The sequence below is a fragment of the Magnolia sinica genome, chromosome 10 (genome assembly GCF_029962835.1).
Source record: "Magnolia sinica isolate HGM2019 chromosome 10, MsV1, whole genome shotgun sequence".
Classification (NCBI taxonomy): domain Eukaryota; kingdom Viridiplantae; phylum Streptophyta; class Magnoliopsida; order Magnoliales; family Magnoliaceae; genus Magnolia; species Magnolia sinica.
The window spans coordinates 17,286,174-17,308,489 of record NC_080582.1 but is presented as its reverse complement, the minus strand read 5'-3'; the positions used below and the strand labels follow the sequence as shown (position 1 = coordinate 17,308,489).

The 22,316-nt window shown below is 41.7% G+C and overlaps 2 protein-coding genes and 1 non-coding gene across 4 annotated transcripts in view; 1 reads left to right on the top strand and 2 right to left on the bottom strand.

Annotated features, from left to right (window-relative positions):
- The window catches only part of LOC131258084 (uncharacterized), a 173,187-nt gene extending 157,847 nt beyond the window's left edge, over positions 1 to 15,340 (top strand). The window contains exon 10 of the transcript XR_009177861.1: positions 15,311 to 15,340. The gene's annotated coding sequence lies outside the window, so the exon portion shown is untranslated. The remainder of the gene's footprint in view (positions 1 to 15,310) is intronic.
- Positions 1 to 22,316, bottom strand: part of LOC131258086 (uncharacterized) — a 56,247-nt gene that overhangs the window by 16,353 nt on the left and 17,578 nt on the right. The window lies entirely within an intron of this gene.
- Positions 2,668 to 2,774, bottom strand: LOC131217795 (small nucleolar RNA R71). Its single transcript, XR_009157385.1, has one exon. It is a non-coding gene; the product is annotated as a small nucleolar RNA R71 (small nucleolar RNA).

Sequence of the window (22,316 nt, the reverse complement as noted above, 5' to 3'; positions counted from 1 at the left end):
ATTCACTGGAAGATCACCGAGAGTGGCTCCCTCAAGGTCCAGCACAGCGCAAAGCCAGCGTCCGCAAGTTCCGGACGCTGCCCCGGCTTTTACGGCCCATTGAATGATCTTGGAGGTGATTGGTTGAAAGATCGACACCGTCCAAACTGTTGGGAGGGAAATTTAGACCCTTCCCAAGTTGACGGAATGCCCGGACGTGATCGCATGCTGGTCCACATCTCATCCAAACACAAACCGGTCTCGCGGTTTTGCTGCGAGAGAAAACGCTGCTGTGCGTAAGAAATTCCGATTTTTCTCAGCGTAAGCAAGGTCGGTTCCCTGCAACCGACCTCCCCACCATCTTCTCTGCTTATAAAAGAAAGAGAAGAGAGAGAACCAAAGGGAGTTCGTCTTTGGTTGGAAAGAAACGGGAAGAAAGGAAGGACGGTCTGCGGTAGGGGCTGCTGAATGTGCTGCTGAGGAGTTTTCGTTTGGGAGAAGAAAACGGGGCTGCTGCTGCTGCTGTGCATGGGAAGAGTTCTTTGATGAGATACGGGAAGACAAGGAGAAGAGAGAGAAGTTTTTTTTTCTTCTTTTACTTTATTTCCTTGCTTTGTTTTTTTTGTTCCTTCTTCTTTTTCTTCTTCTTTTTCTTTTAATTAGAATTTAGCCCGCATCATGACGGGCTAAACCTCTTAGCTAGGGCTAAGAGGTGAAGCTTGTAGTGAGATGGGAGACTCTGATTGCTGGGTTAACTATTTAATCGTGAATTGAACTTGATTATGGTTTAATTGTTAAGGGAATGTTTGTAGTTTTTAATGGTCTATTGTGACTGCAATTACAATGGGTCTGTGATAGCTTTGAATATTCCTTTCCTCTTTTTATATTCATGAAGTCAGGAAGCCCTGTTGTTCATTATTGTCCCATGGGCATGATAGGATGACAGTACCTTCCTGATCTTCATGGCATGTTGATTGATTGATAATTAGATTAATTCTGTTGTTTGCTTTGTCTCCTGGGCATGGTTTGGTGATGGAATCCATTCTAATTCATCCATTCTTCATCTCTTGAAACCCATATCAATGGCAGTACAGTAAATTTCCATAATCTGTGATCCTGGCATACGATCTCCCTGATCTCTACAAGTGGATCCTCTGAATCCCTAGTTCCCTTTCTCAGAATTCCTTAAAGTCTTAGATAATTCTTCCACAATTATTCCTTAATTTCTATTTGGTTTAGATCACATCTTAGTCTAGTTCTAGTTCTTCTTGGTTTCAGATAACGTACAGGTATCAGTCCCTGTGGATTCGACCTCGGTCTTACCGAGTTTATTACTACATCACAACCCTATACTTGGGGAGTGAACAAGTTTTTGGCGCCGTTGCCGGGGACTGATAGTTACAATTTTCTGAAATTAATTAGTTTTAGGATAAGATTAGGATTTTATTAACTTTAGTTTTAGATTTTTATTTCTATTTGATTTTTAGAACTAACTTGTTTCCTGTTTTGTAGGATCCTGACATAAAATCTCTAAATTGGTAATTCTTTCTTAAATTCTCTACTTTTTCTTTTTATAGAATTAGGGTTTAGATTTTAGAAACTTTCTAATTCTAGTATCCTCTGTTCTGTAGGAAATAGGTTATTTTTAGAATTTAGGTTATTTAGAAATTGACTTTCTATTTTGGTTCTATTAACTTTCTAATTCTAACACTTTTTGAATCTAATTCTGTTTCTTAATTTATTTTTAGGATTTTTGTTTAGAAACTAACCTTCCTATTTTGTAGGCCTTTAAGATAGAAATCTCTATTTTGGTACACTCCTTCCCTACTCTCTATTTTTCAATTTTCTTGTAGTAATTTACTTTTTAGTTTAGGCTTTCCTAGTTTACTTTAGAAATTTCCGTTTTTCTTTAAAGAATACTTTCTTTTAGAAATTACTTTACTGTTATTTTTCTTTTAAAGTATCGTTTCTCTCCTTTATAGAATCTAACTTATTTTTGTTTTATTTTGCAGGTCCTTAACTTAGGAGCTTCAATTTGGTAATTCCTTTCCAATTCTCCCTCTCTTTCATTTTAGATTTTCTTTTTTCCTTCCTTAGGATTAGGCTGTGAATTGAGGGCTGCGAGTGTTTCATGCCCAAGTGGGCCCGTGACGACACTCGACGTCTCTTGACTGAAGGAGGAGTGGTTGAGGGGTTGACTATCCATCGCAGGATTAGACACCGCTCGAAATCCCCTGAGTTAACTGAGGTTATGGCTGAAGACCAACCTCCTCTACTTCCACCCAGGGTGGAGGATAACCATGATGAGAATGAGGTGCAACAAGCACCCCCGCCTCGTACTTTACGAGATTTTCTACAACCGGCGGGAGTGAGTACGCCCTCATGCATGATTTTTCCTGAAAACACAGGACAAATGGACATCAAGCCAAGAGTTATCCAACTCCTTCCCAAATTTCATGGACTTGAATCTGAAAATCCATATTTACATTTGAAAGAGTTCGATGAGATAATAGCTACATTATGTTTCCTAATGTATCTGAGGATACAATTAGGCTGAAACTCTTTCCTTTTTCCTTAAAAGAGAAAGCTAAGACGTGGTTACATTCACTACGTCCTAGATCCATTGGCACGTGGAACGACATGCAGAGGGAATTCATAAAAAAATTCTTCCCACATCATAAAACGATTACCCTCAGAAAAGCGATCATGAACTTTGCCCAAAAGGAAGATAAAACATTCTTCCAATGTTGGGAAAGGTTCAAAGATTTGGTCAGTTCATGCCCACAGCACGGATTTAAAACGTGGCGCATTACAAATTTTTTCTATGATGGATTGACATCTTCCATGCGCCAAATGGTCGAGACAATGTGTAAAGGAGAGTTCATTAATAAACATAACGACGAGGAATGGGACTACCGCGATAGTTTGGTTGAAAAAACACAATCTTGGGACTATTACACAAAGACGAACACCACATCTAGGCCGACTCAATTAAAGGAGAAAGGTGGATTATACCTCTTGAAAGAAGAGGATGATCTCAAGTGTAAAGTGACTACGCTCATAAAGAAAGTTGAGGCCATGGAAGGAAAGAAGGATAAGGTCAATGAAATTGTTTGCGGCATCTGTGATTGCAACATTCACACAATTGAAAACTGTCCTACAATACCCGCCTTTCGAGGAGTGTTGAATGAACAAGCCAATGCCGTAAACAACTATCAAAGACCTTTTTCTGGACCTAACTCCAATACGTACAATCCTGGCTGGAAAAATCATCCAAACTTTAGTTGGAGGAATGGACAAACGGCGACTCCTCCAGGTTTCTTCAATCAAAATCCAAATCAAGTGAAACCTCAAGAGGAACCGGTTCAAAATCCCATACAAGAGCCGGCTCAGGCAATGCGTGGAATTACAGATTTTATGCCAAAGATAGATTCTCGTATGACGGTTATAGAAAAGGGGATGCTTCTGCACAACCTCTCCCCAATCCTAAACCGCAATACGAGAATAATGATCCCAGCTCTTCAAATCAGATGGGACATGCTAAATCCATCACCACTCTTAGGAGTGGGAAGATCATTGATAAAACTCTTCCGGTTGGACCTGAAAAGCCTCAAGAACCAGAAGAGGACAACAATGATGGATCCAGTGATGCCCCACAAAAAGTAGAACCGGAACTTCTAGAGAAGCCCATTGCTCCATTCCCCCAACGGTTGGTTTCACCAAAACCTCTCTCTAACTCTCAGGATATCCTAGAGGTGTTGAAACAGGTGAAAGTCAACATTCCTCTACTTGATGTCGTTAAACAGATACCTTCATATGCCAAATTTCTAAAAGACTTATGCACGACCAAGCGACGGAAAATTATTCAAAAGAAAATCTTCTTGACTGAGAAAGTGAGTGCCATCCTGAAGCAAGACGTGCCGCAGAAATTCAAGGATCCCGTTAGCCCAACCATATCATGTGTAATCGGGAACCATCGAATTGATCACGCACTTCTTGACTTAGGAGCGAGCGTCAATTTGATTCCCTACTCGGTATACAAACAGTTAGGTTTGGGTGAATTAAAACCCACCCTAACTACACTACAACTTGCTGATCGCTCTGTTCGTGTACCAAGAGGGATAATTGAGGATGTGTTGGTCCAAGTTGATAGATTTTACTACCCTCGTAGACTTTATCATCCTGGACACCGAACCCATCAATAACATGAGCACTCGATTCCTGTCATTCTTGGTCGCCCATTCCTTGCCACGTCAAATGCAATTATCAATTGCGGGAATGGTATCATGACTATGTCTTTTGGAAATTTGACATTGGAGTCAAACATTTTTTCAATAACGGCAGCAACTTGGAGGATGATGACGATTTCCACGACATTAACATGATTGACTCTTTCGTGGAAGATACGACACCTCTAACCTTATCCTCCGACCATCTAGAGATGTGCCTGGCCCACTCCCATGATTTTGATGATGACATGATTAGGGAGACGTGCGCCTTGCTTGATACTGCACCGGTACTTGAAGTTAACCGATGGAGGCCACAATTTGAAGAATTACCACAAACTGATGTAGTGCCTCTACCGTCTAATCTCAAGCCGCCGAAGCTTGACCTAAAACCTTTGCCCTCTGATTTGAAATATGCCTATTTAGGTCAGGATGAGACATACCCGGTGGTGATCTCTGCCCACCTGGAGAAAGAACAGGAGAGTATGCTTATATCTACTCTCATTGAGCATAAAGGAGCCCTAGGATGGACGATAGCGGACCTCAAGGAAATTAATCCCTCGATTTGTACTCACCGCATATATCTTGAGGATAATGCAAAAACCGCTCGGCAACCACAACGTAGACTAAATCCAAATATGAAGGAAGTGGTTAAAGCCGAGGTTCTTAAACTATTGGATGTGGGTATTATATACCCTATATCTGATAGTCAATGGGTGAGTCCAACTCAAGTGGTCCCTAAGAAGTCCGGAATCACCATCGTAGCCAATGCTAATAATGAACTCGTGCCAACTAGAGTCACTACTGGTTGGAGAATGTGCATTGACTACAGGAAGTTGAATACCGTCACGAGGAAAGACCACTTTCCCTTACCATTCATTGATCAGATCCTGGAACGGTTAGCTGGTCATTCCTATTATAGTTTTCTTGACGGGTATTCGGGCTACAACCAGATAGAGATAGCCCCTGAAGACCAGGAAAAGACCACATTTACATGTCCCTACGGCACCTTTGCCTATCGAAGGATGCCATTCGGACTATGTAATGCCCCTGCCACCTTTCAGCGATGTATGCTTAGTATTTTTTCTGACATGGTGGGGCAATATCTAGAGGTCTTCATGGACGACTTCTCTGTTTATGGTCCATCTTTCAGCAAGTGCTTGGAAAGTCTTAAATGTGTGCTGAAAAGATGTGAAGAAAAGAACCTGGTACTTAATTGGGAGAAGTGCCATTTCATGGTTCAGAAGGGAATTGTCCTTGGGCATATCATCTCGTCCAAAGGAATTGAGGTAGATAAGGCAAAAATCGATCTTATCTCTAACCTACCTCCACCCAAGAACATCAGAGACGTGCGATCTTTCTTAGGCCACGCAGGATTTTACAGGAGATTCATAAAGGACTTTAGTCTTCTCTCTCGCCCTTTATGTAATCTTCTTCAAAAGGATGCTCCGTACGAGTGGACTGAGCAGTGCCAGGAAGCTTTCACCAAGCTTAAGGTTAACCACTGCACCTATCATGCAGCCACCCGACTGGAGCCTCCCTTTTGAACTTATGTGCGATGCTTCTGATTATGCTCTTGGGGCGGTCCTAGGCCAGAGAAAAGACAAGAAGCCCTACGTCATTCACTACGCAAGTAGGACTCTAAATCCTGCCCAAGTGAACTACTCGACTACGGAAAAGGAACTCTTAGCCGTAGTGTTCGCCTTGGACAAATTTAGGTCCTACCTGATCGGATCCAAGATCATTATCTATACAGATCATGCGGCTGAAGTATCTTCTTTCTAAGAATGATTCTAAGCCCCGCCTCATACGATGGATCCTTCTACTCCAAGAATTTGATTTGGAAATTAAAGATAAAAAGGGAGTAGAGAACGAGTGGCCGATCACCTTTCTCGCCTTAATACCTCCGATTCCCTTGAGGCGACCCATATCAATGACATGTTCCCGATGAACAATTGTTTCGAGTCTCCCATTCACCTTGGTTTTTGATATTGCTAATTATCTTGCTACGGGTTTCACACCAACATATCGCGCAAGATAAGAAGAAAATTTTCACCGAGGTGCGCAACTTTTCTGGATGATCCTTATTTATTTAAATATTGCCCGACCAAATTCTAAAGAGATGTGTACCAGACGATGAGCATCGGAGCGTCATCTCCTGTCACTCTCAGGCTGTGGTGGTCACTTTTCGCTAAAAAGACCACGGCCAAGATTCTGCAATGTGGCTTTTATCGGCCCACTATGTTTAGGGACACTCATGAGTTTTGCAAAGCGTGTGAGTGGGAGCATTGTTCCGACGAAATATGATGCCTTTGAATCCCATTCTTATCATTGAAGCATTTGATTGGGGCATCGATTTCATGGGACCATTCCCCCAATCGTTTGGAAATCTGTATATTTTGCTCGCCGTGGATTATGTCACTAAATGGGTCGAAGCGATTCCGTGTCGAAAGAATGACCATCGCACGGTCATTAAATTCCTAAAAGAGAACATCCTTTCTCGATTCGGAACGCCTCGAGCCATCATTAGTGATGGGGGCTCACACTTTTGTAATAGACCATTCGAGAGCTTAATGAAGAAATACGGTATCTCTCATAAGGTGAGCACCCCATACCATCCACAGACAAGTGGACAAGCTGAGATTTCCAATAGGGAGATCAAACACATTTTGGAGAAAACGGTTAACCCAGATCGTAAGGATTGGTCAATCCGATTGACCGATGCTTTATGGGCATACCGTACTGCATTTAAAACTCCTATTGGAATGTCTCCCTTTAGACTTGTCTATGGGAAAGCTTGTCACTTGCCTGTGGAGTTGGAACATAAAGCGTACTGGGCGATCAAAAAACTTAATCTCAATCTAGATAACGCTGGCTCGCTACGCAAACTGCAGTTGAATGAACTTGAAGAAATCCGGAACGACGCATACGAGAATTCGAGAATTTACAAGGACAAGATGAAAGCATTTCATGACCAACACATTTTGCGAAAATCATTCACGCCTGGTCAGAAGGTCCTTTTGTATAATTCTCGATTACATCTCTTTCCGGGTAAGCTTCGATCTCGTTGGACCGGCCCTTACATTGTTGTTACTACTTATCCTCATGGGGCCGTCGAGATAAGAGATCCCGACAATGGCAAGGAGTTTAAAGTAAATGGACATCGTTTAAAGCCATTTGTCGAGAAATTTGATTCAGAGGACATGTCCATGCCTCTGACTGATCCTGTTTACCAGGACTGATCTCCTAGTCTGATGGAGGTATAGATAGGTTTATCGCTTTCATAGGATTATGGTAGTTGCTTTGGTCTGGCTGAAGACGTAAACTTAGCGCTCCTGGGAGGCAACCCAGCTCTTCATTTCATTTCATTTTTTTTTTAGTTCAATGTTTGTGGGTAACATTACTGCAAACCCTCACGAGACTACAACTCGTCCACTAGGGGTAACCTAGGGGTTTAAAGGCTTGTTGCATGCGCTAAATGCAATCGAGAGCACCTGCGAAAGTGGTATAGGTAGGATTTTATTTTTGCTAGTTCTGTGTCACTTTCTCTCTCGTGCTGACCGGATTCCATGCTGCAATCTCTTGAAAAGTGTCTCTCTATGCATCATCCAGGTACTATCTTCCCATTACTTCTCATTTACTCTTTTTGTCCCATGTGCATTGCATGACTATTTCTCTTTACATTGAGGACAATGTAGCTTTTAAGTTGGGGGTGGGAGATTAGGTTACATAATCAAATTTTTTCTGGACTTTCTGGTGAAATTAAAGTGATTGGACGACCATCTTTGATTTAGAATTACAGGATATGGAATGTTGGTGATTCACTGCTCTTGGATTCAGTTGCTCGTTAGGTTTCACAGTTAAGTTTAATCCATATTAGAAGTTGTAAACATTGATTGAGTCATGATTTCACATGTCACATCTCGCTTACACATTAAGATTTCAGTTTGAAACTGAAGGGTTAATTTGGTGATCAGTAAACATAGAAGGAACCAACTGGAACAATTGCCCGTCAAGATCAATTAAAAGGAAGAGATACCGTTGAAAAAGGTTAGGCAAAGAATCTTCACTATAGGTTTGCTCCCTATAAGTGTGGACTTCATTCCCCTTCTTGGTTATTAGTCTTTAAAAAAAAAAAAAAAAAAAAAAAAAACCTGAAGGAATGAAAAGATGATCTTTGAGGCAAGCTTTGGTTATTATGAATTCTCTTGTTGATTACCAACGATATCCTGAAATAAAGAATTGAATATTAATGCTGAAAGTTGGGATTACACTTTACATCTGTGGAACTCAATGTTTAGGATTATTTCTAATTAAGGGACTAATACTTTGAATGAAGTTTATCGTGTGTTTGAGTCTAGGAGAGAGTAAGGCCCAACATTCATGAATTGTTGAATTCTGAATATCTAGATTGTTTTCCAAAATCACTCGAGTTCATAGAAATTCTCCTGTAATTATCAACTTATTTTTCGCATACTTTGCTCGGGACTAGCAAAATGCTGGTTGGGGGTTGTGTTGAGGGTCAAATATTGCATATCAGACCCATTTATTGCATGGATTTACAAGCATGACACCGTTTAATAGCCTAATTTAATTGAATTTGTGATGCAGGACGTCTTCATGAGCTTGGACGAAAAAGGACACTAAAAAGCATGGATTTACCGATCTGATGACACTAAAGCAGGGAACGGACTCTAGAAGACTAAGAGCGATGAAATTATACACCAGGAGTCCGCGAAAATCGAGAAACTGAAGCTCAAATGGCCTGAAAGTTAAGCAGAATGCAAGATCACAGTGCTCCCACCATCCGATTGGCTCGAAACTTCATACATGGGATTGGGACCATAAATTAACCGTACACGTCAAATTTCAGCCATTGGATCCTCGTGAAAGTGGCAGAACTAATAGATCAGTCCATAAAACCCTGATTTGGGGCCCACCCGCTGTCCAGATACGCTTTAACTTCGGGCCCCACGGCTCAAATGAAATGGGGAACAAGATGGATGGTGTGGATTTCTCATAATCATCATACAGTGTACGTACTACACTTTTTGCACTAAACTTGCATGGCAAGACTCTCCCTGACGTCTCATCTTCAAAAACGTAAGTTCTGTTTCTATTACGAAACAGAGCCTGCGGTTTTCCTTTGTGGGCCACCACCGTGCACCAACGGTAGAATCCGGACCGACCATCAGGAGTGGGCCTAGAAATCGACCAAAGCCTGATCAATTCCTTGCAACTATGTAAACGATTAAGAATGCAAAGATTGGATGCTTCTGCTACGTTGATTAGTGGTGTGGTCTACCTAAAGCTCGGATCCACTTCGAATTTGAAAGATTGGCCTAAGTAGATCTTATGAATCTAATTATCGACGCTGATTCACTGGAAGATCACCGAGAGTGGCTCCCTCAAGGTCCAGCACAGCGCAAAGCCAGCGTCCGCAAGTTCCGGACGCTGCCCCGGCTTTTACGGCCCATTGAATGATCTTGGAGGTGATTGGTTGAAAGATCGACACCGTCCAAACTGTTGGGAGGGAAATTTAGACCCTTCCCAAGTTGACGGAATGCCCGGACGTGATCGCATGCTGGTCCACATCTCATCCAAACACAAACCGGTCTCGCGGTTTTGCTGCGAGAGAAAACGCTGCTGTGCGTAAGAAATTCCGATTTTTCTCAGCGTAAGCAAGGTCGGTTCCCTGCAACCGACCTCCCCACCATCTTCTCTGCTTATAAAAGAAAGAGAAGAGAGAGAACCAAAGGGAGTTCGTCTTTGGTTGGAAAGAAACGGGAAGAAAGGAAGGACGGTCTGCGGTAGGGGCTGCTGAATGTGCTGCTGAGGAGTTTTCGTTTGGGAGAAGAAAACGGGGCTGCTGCTGCTGCTGTGCATGGGAAGAGTTCTTTGATGAGATACGGGAAGACAAGGAGAAGAGAGAGAAGTTTTTTTTTTTTTTCTTCTTTTACTTTATTTCCTTGCTTTGTTTTTTTTGTTCCTTCTTCTTTTTCTTCTTCTTTTTTCTTTTAATTAGAATTTAGCCCGCATCATGACGGGCTAAACCTCTTAGCTAGGGCTAAGAGGTGAAGCTTGTAGTGAGATGGGAGACTCTGATTGCTGGGTTAACTATTTAATCGTGAATTGAACTTGATTATGGTTTAATTGTTAAGGGAATGTTTGTAGTTTTTAATGGTCTATTGTGACTGCAATTACAATGTGTCTGTGATAGCTTTGAATATTCCTTTCCTCTTTTTATATTCATGAAGTCAGGAAGCCCTGTTGTTCATTATTGTCCCATGGGCATGATAGGATGACAGTACCTTCCTGATCTTCATGGCATGTTGATTGATTGATAATTAGATTAATTCTATTGTTTGCTTTGTCTCCTGGGCATGGTTTGGTGATGGAATCCATTCTAATTCATCCATTCTTCATCTCTTGAAACCCATATCAATGGCAGTACAGTAAATTTCCATAATCTGTGATCCTGGCATACGATCTCCCTGATCTCTACAAGTGGATCCTCTGAATCCCTAGTTCCCTTTCTCAGAATTCCTTAAAGTCTTAGATAATTCTTCCACAATTATTCCTTAATTTCTATTTGGTTTAGATCACATCTTAGTCTAGTTCTAGTTCTTCTTAGTTTCAGATAACGTACAGGTATCAGTCCCTGTGGATTCGACCTCGGTCTTACCGAGTTTATTACTACATCACAACCCTATACTTGGGGAGTGAACATAGATGGAAAATAAACATTACAGTGGACCCTAAGAAATTTTTAATGGTGAGCATTCTATAACCACTGTTTCCTATGCTGTGGTCCACCTGAGATTTGGATCTTACTAATTTTTTTGGATCATGACTTAAAATGATGTGGCAAAAAGGATGGACGGCATGGATAAAATACATATGTCATGGTGGGGCCCATGTGGCAGGTGTTCCATTTATTAAGTTGTCCGTTAAAAGGGTGCCGCGTACCCAGTCCATTCATTTGACATCAGTAATTCCTATGGGCTCGACTTAAGGATTGACATGAAAAATAATACAGATCTAATTATCAAGTGGACCACACTGCAAAAAGCAGTGGGGGATTGAACGTCTACCGTTGAAACCCTTTTTGGGATCACAGATGTTTTGGATCAATATGAAATTTGTTTTTCCTCTTCATTCAGGTCTTTTTGACCTTACGAATAGATTGGATGGAAAATAAATGTTACGGTGGGCCGTACGAATTGTTTCACGGTGAAAATCATTATCTCCGCTATTATTTTTGGTGTGGTCCGGACGATCTTTGGATATGATTCATTTTTTGAGTAATGCTTTAAGATGATCTCTAAAATTAGATGAACGGTGTCGATATAATAAATACATCACTGTGGAGCCCATGTAACTTTGATCTCCTTTGAACCGTTCGTACAACACGGAGCTCGAGGAGTGTCAGCGCTCGTCTTAGCATGACACATACCTGCAGCAGCTATATAGCTGGTGTGTGGTACACCAGCAAATCTGCTTCCCATTTTATTTCTGACGCCAAATGAAAAACGAGTAAGAAGAGGGAAATTGAAAAAGAAAAAGAGGAAAAGAAGAGGGGGAGAGAGAGAGAGAGAGAGAGAGAGAGAGAGAGAGAGAGAGAGAGAGAGAGAGAGAGAGAGAAGAAGAAGAAGAAGAAGAAGAAGAAGAAGGCCGCAGCCGCAGCAGTCTAGAAGAAGAAGAAGAGGAAGAAGAAGAAGGAGAAGAAGAAGAAGAAGAAGAAGAAGAAAAGAAAGAAAAAAGAAAAAAGGTACGTTTTTTTTTTTTGCCCCCCCTTTTTCTTTAACCCGTAAGTCAAAAAATCGGGGGGGTGCCCGTTTCGACTCCGTATCATGTAACAGTGTCGATCGTTACAGTTACGTATCGGCCGTTACGGCCGACACGTAACCGATTTGGGATACCCTGCTGATGAGTGGATCGATATGATTTAGGATGGTTTTGAAAAAAATTGCCAATGTTCCACATTTCGATGGACACAATTTTTTTTTAATGAGTGTGTGGGCCCCTGATGTGTTGACCAGCTTGATTAATGGACTGACCTGGCCCAAACATTAGGGTGGTCAATTCATCAGGTGACCTGGCCCAAACATTTACAAGTCTCTCTCTCTCTCTCTCTCTCTCTCTCTCTCTCTCTCTCTCTCTCATTGAATCTAGCTCGATTTTTTATTTTTATTTGCAAGCAGAATTACCTCATATCATTCCACCCAAATATTCAAGGGCGTGTCGTTTGGAAAATGCAGCAATCACATTCTAAATTGGGTGGAATGGACTTCCTCTATTGAACCAGCCTGCAATGGCAGAGTCCATTCAAAGGACCAGGAACAATGGTAATTGAGGCAAGTGGGCATTCTACTCAATGGGAATTTATTTACATCTAAATTCATCTCTACTAAGCATTTGGGGTTGCACGGAATTCAATATACAACTAGCAGGCTATCATTTTCCACTTTAAAGAATTTTGCCTTTGATTGGCTTTGTGAGGTAATTTTAAGGCCTGTGAGCATTGGAAACTGTGACAACAATCTAGATTCAGTTATCTAATCCAGTATGTGCTTTTTTCTTAGGTCGCATTTTCTTTCTCCAATCAAATTGCCTAAGAAAGTGAAAACATCAATTAGAAAAGAAAAAGAGAATGAAGGTCTCTCATTGGCATTCAACGTGGCAAGGATACTTCATTTAGAAAAGGTGACAAGGATACCCAAAGATTAGCTGGTTATACTACCACCAACAATAGGATCATGGTTCAATTTAATTTGTTTATGGACTTATTTGCTAATGCAAATTGTAGAGATGTGGAGGAATTGTTTATTTGAAACCTTGGGACTTTGCTAGCTTGTGGTTTTGGTTTCTTTAATAAATTTCTCCTGTTGAAAAATTGGAATTCCTATTTTTATTTTTTCTTTCTTGCAGTGTGTATCTGCTGATGAAGACAACTAGGCTGGTTAACTATAAAAACTGATAAATATATTTTTTATTTAGGGTTCTTGTAGTATTTTTTTTTTTCATTTCCTCTTATTGTTTGTTATGATTCCTCTGAGTACCTGTTTTCTGCTGACACTTGCTAGCTGAGGAGCACCTTCTTAAGATCCTAGCTAGCCATCCATCAGTCAGGTCCCACCATGAACATTCCGTGGTTCCAATGCAGGTGCCAATGCTTGGGTATTGCGTCATTTTGAATGAAATTCTCACCAAATGCTTTAGTTAATCAGTTCTATCATGACTAAAATTCAGTCCTCATCATCAATCAAAATGAACTATTCCTGGGATCTAAATGTATTTTTCAGTCTCTCTATCTACAACTAAAAATCAGGCTAATCAAAATGTAATGCTTTTGTCATGATTGATTGGTAAAAGTTTTGTGAGTAGGTGCCTGCCTGACATCAATCTTGATACAATCTTTGGACCATGTGGTGCATTGCTACCAGGCAGGGTTGAATAAAATATCTAAATACCAGGCATCTTTTTTCAATTAGATCACCTTTTTTTCAGAAAATACCTATGGTGTTGTTGCTTATATCTTAGTTATCATCTCTTAGAAAATACATGTAGCAAAACCTGACCGGTCACATGCTGGGCGCTACCAAAGATCATGTATTCCATAGAAATCAATGAATGGATAATCCTTGCAAATGATTGGAAGACTCCTTCAGGGCAGCAATAATCCAGACAATCCGTTGCTTGCTGGTTTCCATATTTTGTAACTCTTTCTGCAAAAAATCAGTAGAGTGAATTGGGTGATCTCTTGTTTTGATTGCAAACAGTTTTGCACTGCAACATGTGGTTAGATGTAATCTTTTAATTATTTATCAATACAGACGCACATTCACTTATGCTGCCCACATATCTATGCTTGGCCCTGGGGGGTAACAGTGGTGGCTGCACCGATGAGAACACAAGCTATGAGAGGTGGGCCGCTCTCGGAGAGTGCATGAAAAACCCAGAGTATATGGTGGGATCTGCAGAGGTTCTTGGTGCCTGTAGGAGAAGCTGCAAGGTGTGTTAGCTGACTGTTTTGGTCATGGGAGCAGTTGTTGTCATACAATCTACAGTACAAGAAGAAATATGTGGTTTTCTTTTCCCCATGGTATGTTGATTGATATAGACAATCCAAATCATGGTCTTACAGTAGATGGACCTTTGCTCCCCTCTAAAAGAAAGTGGTTTGTTTGTTTGTTTGTTTTTTTGTTTTTTTCTTTCTTTCTTTCCGATTAAGAGAGGGGTTCTAAAGATCATCCAATGGAGCTGATATTGGGCCAGGTGCAACCCATGGTGGGCCCCTCTGGTCCAATGCTCATGATCCATATAAATCTGAATTAAATTTCCACCCTAATAAGGTACGTAGAATTCGTGCCAATGTTTTAAAAACTGGACCAGAGCCGAGCCGTTTTGGTTAGTGGTACTATCCAAACAAGTTGGATTGCCGGTCCAACTGGGTCAAACCGTAGAGCCGTCATGGCCTAATAATTACATCAGGGTTGTCCAAGTTAAATTGGTCGGTTGTAGGACCACGAAACCCAACAACCTGCTTTTGTTGGAGGTCCTATCCAACTGGTTCAACCCATGATGTTATCATGGGTCCTACTCATGGCTCAATGGTAGACCATTTGGGTTCCAACACTAAGGTCATGGTTCGAGTACCCATGTGGTGTGTGTTAAAAAAAAAAAAAAAAACCATGGTGTCATCATGGCCTAATAATCATATTAGGGTGTGTTTGGCTGCCACAAATATCAAGAAATTTCGTGATATTTTGCACCAAATTATATTGGTTTATCATGAAACATAATGATATTTGGTGCAACCAAACACACCCTTGATTAAGAATACTTAAAACATAATAAAAATATAGAGGTCCAAACTGTCTATGTTGAACTATTCGATGGTTGGACCACAAAACCCATTTGACTCCGGAGGTTCCAATCCATAAACGGGTACACCATACTGACCGGCCCAGAATGGCCATTGGTTCCTGTCCAAACTAGTCTGATCACTGAGAGGTGGCCCATGGATGGTGGAGATTGCAGCAAAACAAAAACTGATTTAGAGCATTCCCCACTTTAGATGATGACATTCCTTTTCATTCAAGGTTGCTTTCTATGGCATTATCTATTTCTCATGCCTTCTCTACCTCACATCAGGTGGGGGCCACAGTGATCTGGCCCATCTATCTTGTGGACCTTACTATGGATAAGCCATGGCCCATAAAGTGCATCAATCATAACTGTGCAATCAGTGCACCATCAATCACAGTATCAATCTAATAGGAGCATCTGGGTCCAAATATATGGTCTAGATCATACTGGCAGAGGCGGTGGGGCCCACCATGATGTTTATGTGAAAATCTGCCCTCACCATTGGATATGAAATCCTACGTTAGGTCCATGGCAAAAAATCATGCTAACCTATGATTCAGGTGTGACACACCATGTTAAGCAGTTCAGATAAATGTTCACCCTTAATTTTTACAGGGCGCACTGTGATGATTATATGAAGTTCACTTCAACCATTAGATGCCATGCAAAATTTAGGCTTGGGGCCCCAAAAAAGGGTCATTTGTAGTTCATGTGAGTAACACAATGAGAAATAATTTAGAGGGTGGGTGTTGCCTTGCATACTGTTTTCAATCATGTGGTCTACTTGAATAATAGATCAAGCTGAGTTTTATGCACCAAAGGCTAGAGCGAATTTTGATTCTGCAATATTTTGTTCATTAATCACTCAAGATTCTATCATTTTCATGTAAAGATCATTTCCTTCATGAGTAGGTTCGCCTACTCCGCCAAATACAGATACACCTCCACCATCTTTGGCAATGTTGTTGATCAATTCTATGATGAGTATTGTTTTACCCACTCCAGCCCCCTGAATAGTCCGATTTTTACTCCACAGTGATAAGGAGCCAATGAATTATTAGAGGCCTTTGGAGTAAGTGTAACTAGGAACAAGCTAATCAATAAATTGACTTCTCATATTGACCATAATATCTCAAGAGCCACCCGTGCTCCCACTTGGACTTCTAAAAGCCCTACGCTTGACTTGTTCTTTCGGGATACTCTTACCAAGTTGAGCCATCGTATATGACCAAGAGAAAAGTCACACTAAAGCTGGATAATTAAGAGCAAGTGGGCAGGACCAACAGGGGTATGTACGAGTGGCAGCGTTACCTTACAAAAAATAAAAAAATAAAAAAGAAAAAAAAGAAAAAAAAAGGTACTCTAATGATAATTTCTTCGATTAGTTAGGTAGGTTAATGAAAATACTATATTAATTTGGTTTGCAAACCTTTCAAACATATTACATCACCACAAAGGCAAGGGGTGGTTTTGGGTTAGGTCAGTGTAAGCTCAAGCCAGCTGGTTAATTAATGGGTGTCCAACCCGAGCCTGACCCATTTACTTAAAAGGTCCACATTTCTAATCCAAGCAGACCCACTATTGGGGACCTTACACAAAACCTTAGGATCTAGCCTCCCAAAACAAATCAGAATTGTGCGATAATAAAGCAATGAAATAAATCAAAGCACAAACCACACGACACGAGATTTTTACGTGGAAAACCCTCAAAGAGGTAAAAACTACGAGACCTCGTCCAGATCAACAATCCACTATGAAGTAAAATATTACAACCTTCTTCACTCACGCAGGAGTGGATAAACAATAAGAGAATAAGAGAAAAATGAAGAGATTTCATTAATCATGAGGACGTTGAAGCGCTGAGATTGTTAATTGCACAGTAGATCACCTCCATGAGCATAACCTCCCTTCTACAAGCTTCCTCTCTCTCTCTCTCTCTCTCTCTCTCTCTCACACCTTTGATAGCCCTAAACCCTTTAGCAAACCCTCATAAAGCTTTAGACAACCCTCTTGCATTACCTAGAAAGCCCTAGGTATCTCCTATTTATAGTCTATGAAACTCTCTTTCCCATGGGTGCAAAAACTACCTCAAAATTTCGAATCCCACACAAAATCGGACTAGAATCTGCGTAACCTTAACTAGTCGAGCAGTGTCCTCGACCGGTCGAGTGGCCCACTCGACTGGTCGAGCACCACGGGAAAAATAAACCCAAAGTCGCTGGACTTTGAGTTAAGTCAAGGCTTGACTGGTCGAGCACCACCCTCGACCGGTCGAGTGAGGCTCACGACTGGTCAAGCCTGGGAGGAAATCTCATCAAAACTTCTCCTTTCCGACCCAGGAGGGATTCACATTCATCAAGCCAGCCAGGTTTCTACAAACCTCAAACTTGCCCTTAAGCAAAGCCTTGGTCATCATGTCTGACCCATTATTGTTCGTGTGGACCTTCTCAAGCTGTAACACTTTCTGTTCCAAAGTAACCCTGATCCAGTGATACCGAATCTCTATGTGCTTCGACTTGGAGTGCTGACTTGGATTCTCGCTCAAGTATATAACACTTTGACTATCGCAATAGACCATGTGCTGCTCCTGCTTCAGGCTAAGTTCCTGTAAAAACCTCTTCATCCAAAGAATCTCTTTACATGCTTCTGTGATTGCAATGTACTCGGCCTCTGTCGTTGACAATGCTACGACCTTTTGTAGCTTGCTCTGCTAAGAAACCACTCTCCCTGCAAATGTGAACATGAACCTTGATGTAGACTTCCTGGAGTCTATGTCGCCTGCCATATCTGCATCTGTATAGCCCTCTAACATAGGTTTTTCGTCACCATAGCATAGGCTCAACTTGGAAGAGCTTCTAAGATTCCATAGTATCCATTTCACCGCTGCCCAATGCTCTTTGCTAGGATTGATAAGATACCGGCTGACAACACCAACCGCATATGCTATGTCTGGGCGCGTACACACCATAACATACATCAAACTTCCTACAGCTAACTTGTAAGGTATCTTCTGCATCTCTTCCACCTCTGCCTTCGTCTTGGGACACTGCCTGTTGCTCAATTTGAAGAGACCATCCAGTGAAGTACTGACCGGCTTCGCTGCATTCATATTGAACTGCTGTAGGACTTTCTCAATATACCACTCTTGTGACAGTCAAAACTTCCTACTGCTTCTGTCATGGGTTATCTCCATTCCTAGGATCTGTTTAGCAAGGCCCAAGTCTTTCATCGTAAACGACTTACCCAACTCCTATTTCAGCCTATCGATCTTTTGATGTCTTTTTCCATAATGAACATGTCATCAATGTATAATAACAGAACTAAGAAATCACCATATGAGAACTTGCGCGTGAACACACAGTAGACCGACTCCATTCTGTCATACCCATGCTTCAACATAAACAAGTTGAACTTCTTATACCAGTGCCTTGGAGCTTGTTTCAGCCCATACAAGCTCTTCCTCAACCTACACATGATATGCTCCTTGCCTTGACTTCAAACCCCTTTAGTTGGTGCATGTAGATATCTTTTTCCAGTTCACCATGGAGGAAGACAGTTTAACATCTAACTGCTGTATCTCCAGATCCATACTAGCCGCAACCCAAGCAACACCCGTATGGATGTCATTTTCACCATTGGTGAGAATATCTCCTTGAAGTTTATGCCTTTTCTCTGACCAAACCCTTTCATACAAGTTCGGCCTTGAACCTCGTCTGTGAATTTTTCTGCTCAACCTTCTTTCCGAACACCCACTTATTGCCCAAAGCTTTCTTATCTTTAGGCAATTTCACCATATCATAGGTGTAGTTCTTATGTAAGGATTCCATCTCCTCTTGTATAGCTTTCAACTACTCCCTCTTATGCTCGTCGATTAGGGCCTTAGAATAATCTTCTAGCTCTCCCCCATCAGTCAGCATAATATACTCATGTGGCGAGTAACTCTTGAATGACTGTATGTCCCTAGATGACCTCCTCACATATGGCTCAACAGGTAGATCAAGTGGGGGCTGCTCCCCTGGTCCATCTTCTGAAGGAACTCCTTCGTCCTCTCCACCTTGCTGTAATCCCCCTTCATCAGGCACCATAGGAGGAATAATCAGATCCATGTCCTCTAGCTCACCTGAATTAAGCTGGTTCGTCTCTGGCTTACTAATGTCTTTTATACACTGATCTTCAAAGAAAACCACATCTCTGCTCTTGACGAGCTTTTTCTCGGTCGGATCTCACAATCTGTAACTAAACTTTTCATCACCGTACCTCAAGAACATATACTACCTGATCTTCATATCGAGCTTGGATCTCTCGTCCTTTGGTACGTGAACAGATGCCTTGTATCCAAACACCCTGAGATGACTGTACGATGGATCCTGTCCAGTCCACACCTTCTTAGGTACTTCTCCATTCAACGGGGCTAATGGAGACCTGTTTATCAAATACACTGCCGTATGCATTGCTTCTCTCCAGAACGTCTTGGGCAACTTCACATGAGATACGATGCATCTGATTCTCTTAACAATGGTGCGATTCATTTGCTCAGCTACACCATTATGCTGGGGGGTCTTGGGAACCGTCTGTTCATGCCGTATATCCAGGGACTTACAATACTCATGAAACTCGCTAATGTATTCACCACCATTGTCAGTGCGGATGCACTTCAATGATCTACCTATCTCTCTCTCGACCATAACATGAAACAATTTAAACACACCAAAGATCTCGTCCTTAGATTTCAAAGCATAAACCCAAACTCTCCTAGATGCATCATCTATAAAAGTGACAAAATACAATGCCCCACCCAAGGTTTTTGTCCTCATAGGACCACAAACATCAGAATAAACCAAATCTAATGCATGCACTTTATTAACATGAGAAACAGATTTAACAAATGAAACTCTATGTTATTTCCCTGATAAACAATCAATATAGGTTTTGAAAGGTATACCTGTCACGTCTGGAAGGAGCCGCTAACTCGCTAGTACTTAAAGCCATTTTTCACTAATGTGGCGTAAACGCCTGTGCCACATGTCAATAGCTGAATATTTTACTGCGTTTAACCCACCCTTGCACACACTGACACTTGCCTTGTAAAGGGTGCAACACTTCTTTCCTCTGGCTGCGATCAACGAACCCTTGATGAGATTCCAGAGCCCACTAGCAAACCGGCTTTCATAGCCATCATCATCCAACCTTCCCGTCGACATCAAGTTGAGGCGAAGGTCTGGAATGTGCCTCACATCCCTGAGAACCAATGTGTAACCCACATCGGTCTTCACACAATTATCACTGACCCTATGATCTTCGATACGCCAAAATTTTCCATCTTCACGGTCCCATAATCACCTGAATTGTAGCTTGTGAAGAAGTCCCTACCTGGAGCCGCATAAAAAGAGGCTCTCGAGTCAATCACCCAGTCGTTGTCCTGACTTGTAGTCGTGAGACATACATCATGATTTGCTAAAAGAATAATTACAATGTCGCCATCTGAAGCGACTGCAGTGGAATCTGATTGATCTTCCTTCTTCTTTCCTTTTCCTTTCTTGTCGTTCTTGTTCTTACAACACCATGCTTGTAGTTGTTGCGCAGCACGCCAACAACGCAGTGAGCCTAGATCCAATCTCAGGCCTCACCCACAAACGATAAACAAGAAAAAATATGAACTAGAAATAGATCAAAGCAATCCAAACAAATCACAAGACAAGATATACGTGGAAAAACCCTAAATTAGGGTAAAAAATCACGGATGCAAACTTCCACTATGACGATAAATGAAGATTACAAGGCAATATACTAACCTCTCCCTTAGAAGAACATAGAAAATCCCTTGCCTACACCTTAGAAATATTTTTCAATATTCACCTTAACCCTAGAATAACCCTAGGAACACCTATTTATAGTTTAGGCAACTTCCCTTTCGCACCCTTGTGAAAGGCGACACCAAAATCTGCAGGGCGCATTGGATTCATAAACGAATCTGCGTAACTACGACTGGTCGTGCAGCTTACACGACTGGTCGAGCGAACCCTATGACCGGTCGTGAATGGGCCACGACCGGTCGAGCACCTTGGGACTAAAAAAATGATGCTCGCTGGACTTTGAGTCGAGCCGGTCCACGATTGGTCGAACGGGCCCTACGACTGGTTGAGAATGGCTCAAGACCGGTCGAGGACGGCCCTCGATGTGGCTCCACATCTCAACAATCTCCCACTTGAAGACATATCACCATAAACCTCCGTCTTCTTCATCCGGAGTGCACCTTCTCCCTGTCTTCAAGCCTGAAGACCAATCAAAGCTGAACAGAGCTTCAGCTTCTCCCGTGTGACCATCTTGGTCAACATATCCGTAGGATTCTCACTTGTATGAATCTTCTCCATAGAAATTGATCCATCTTCCAGTAATGAATGTATAAAGTGATATCTGATGGCAATATGCTTGGTCCTTGAATGAAAGGCTGAATTCTTAGCCAAGTGTATTGCACTCTGACTGTCACTGTACAGCTTGCAATCTGCTTGCTTCTTATCCAACTCTTCTATGTAATCTTGCATCCACATCATCTCCTTGCACGCTTCTGTAGCTGCAACATATTCTGCTTCTGTCGTACTGATAGATACTATCTTCTGTAACTGAGAGACCCAACTCACTGTAGCACTACCCATAGTAAAGACATAACCTGTAGTGCTTCTTCTGCTGTCGATATCTCCTGCCAAATCTGAATCCACGTAGCCCTGTAGCTTGATTTTCGATCCACCATAGCACAACCCTACATCCTTAGTACCTACCAGGTATCTAAGAATCCACTTCACAGCTTCTCAATGTTCCTTCCCGGGGTTGTTCATGAACCTGCTAACAACTCCCACTGCTTGAGCAATGTCTGGCCTCGTGCTCACCATAGCATACATGAGACTCCCAATAGCTGACACATATGGGACTTTAGCCATGAAGTCCCGTTGCTCCTGCGTCTTTACACCTTGCTCCTTAAATAGCTTGAAGTGGTTGGCTAATGGAGTGTTAACTGGCTTAGTACCTCCCACATTGAATCGATCAAATACCTTGGCTATGTACTTTGCGCGTGACAAAACCAGTTTCTTGTTTTCCCTGTCACGCTTTATCCTCATGCCTAGGATTTGTTTTGCAGCTCCTAAATTCTTCATGGCAAATTCTCTAGACAGTTATCTTTTGAGATCTGAGATGTCCTTCATGCTTGAACTAGCCACAAGCATGTTATCAATGTACATAAGAAGG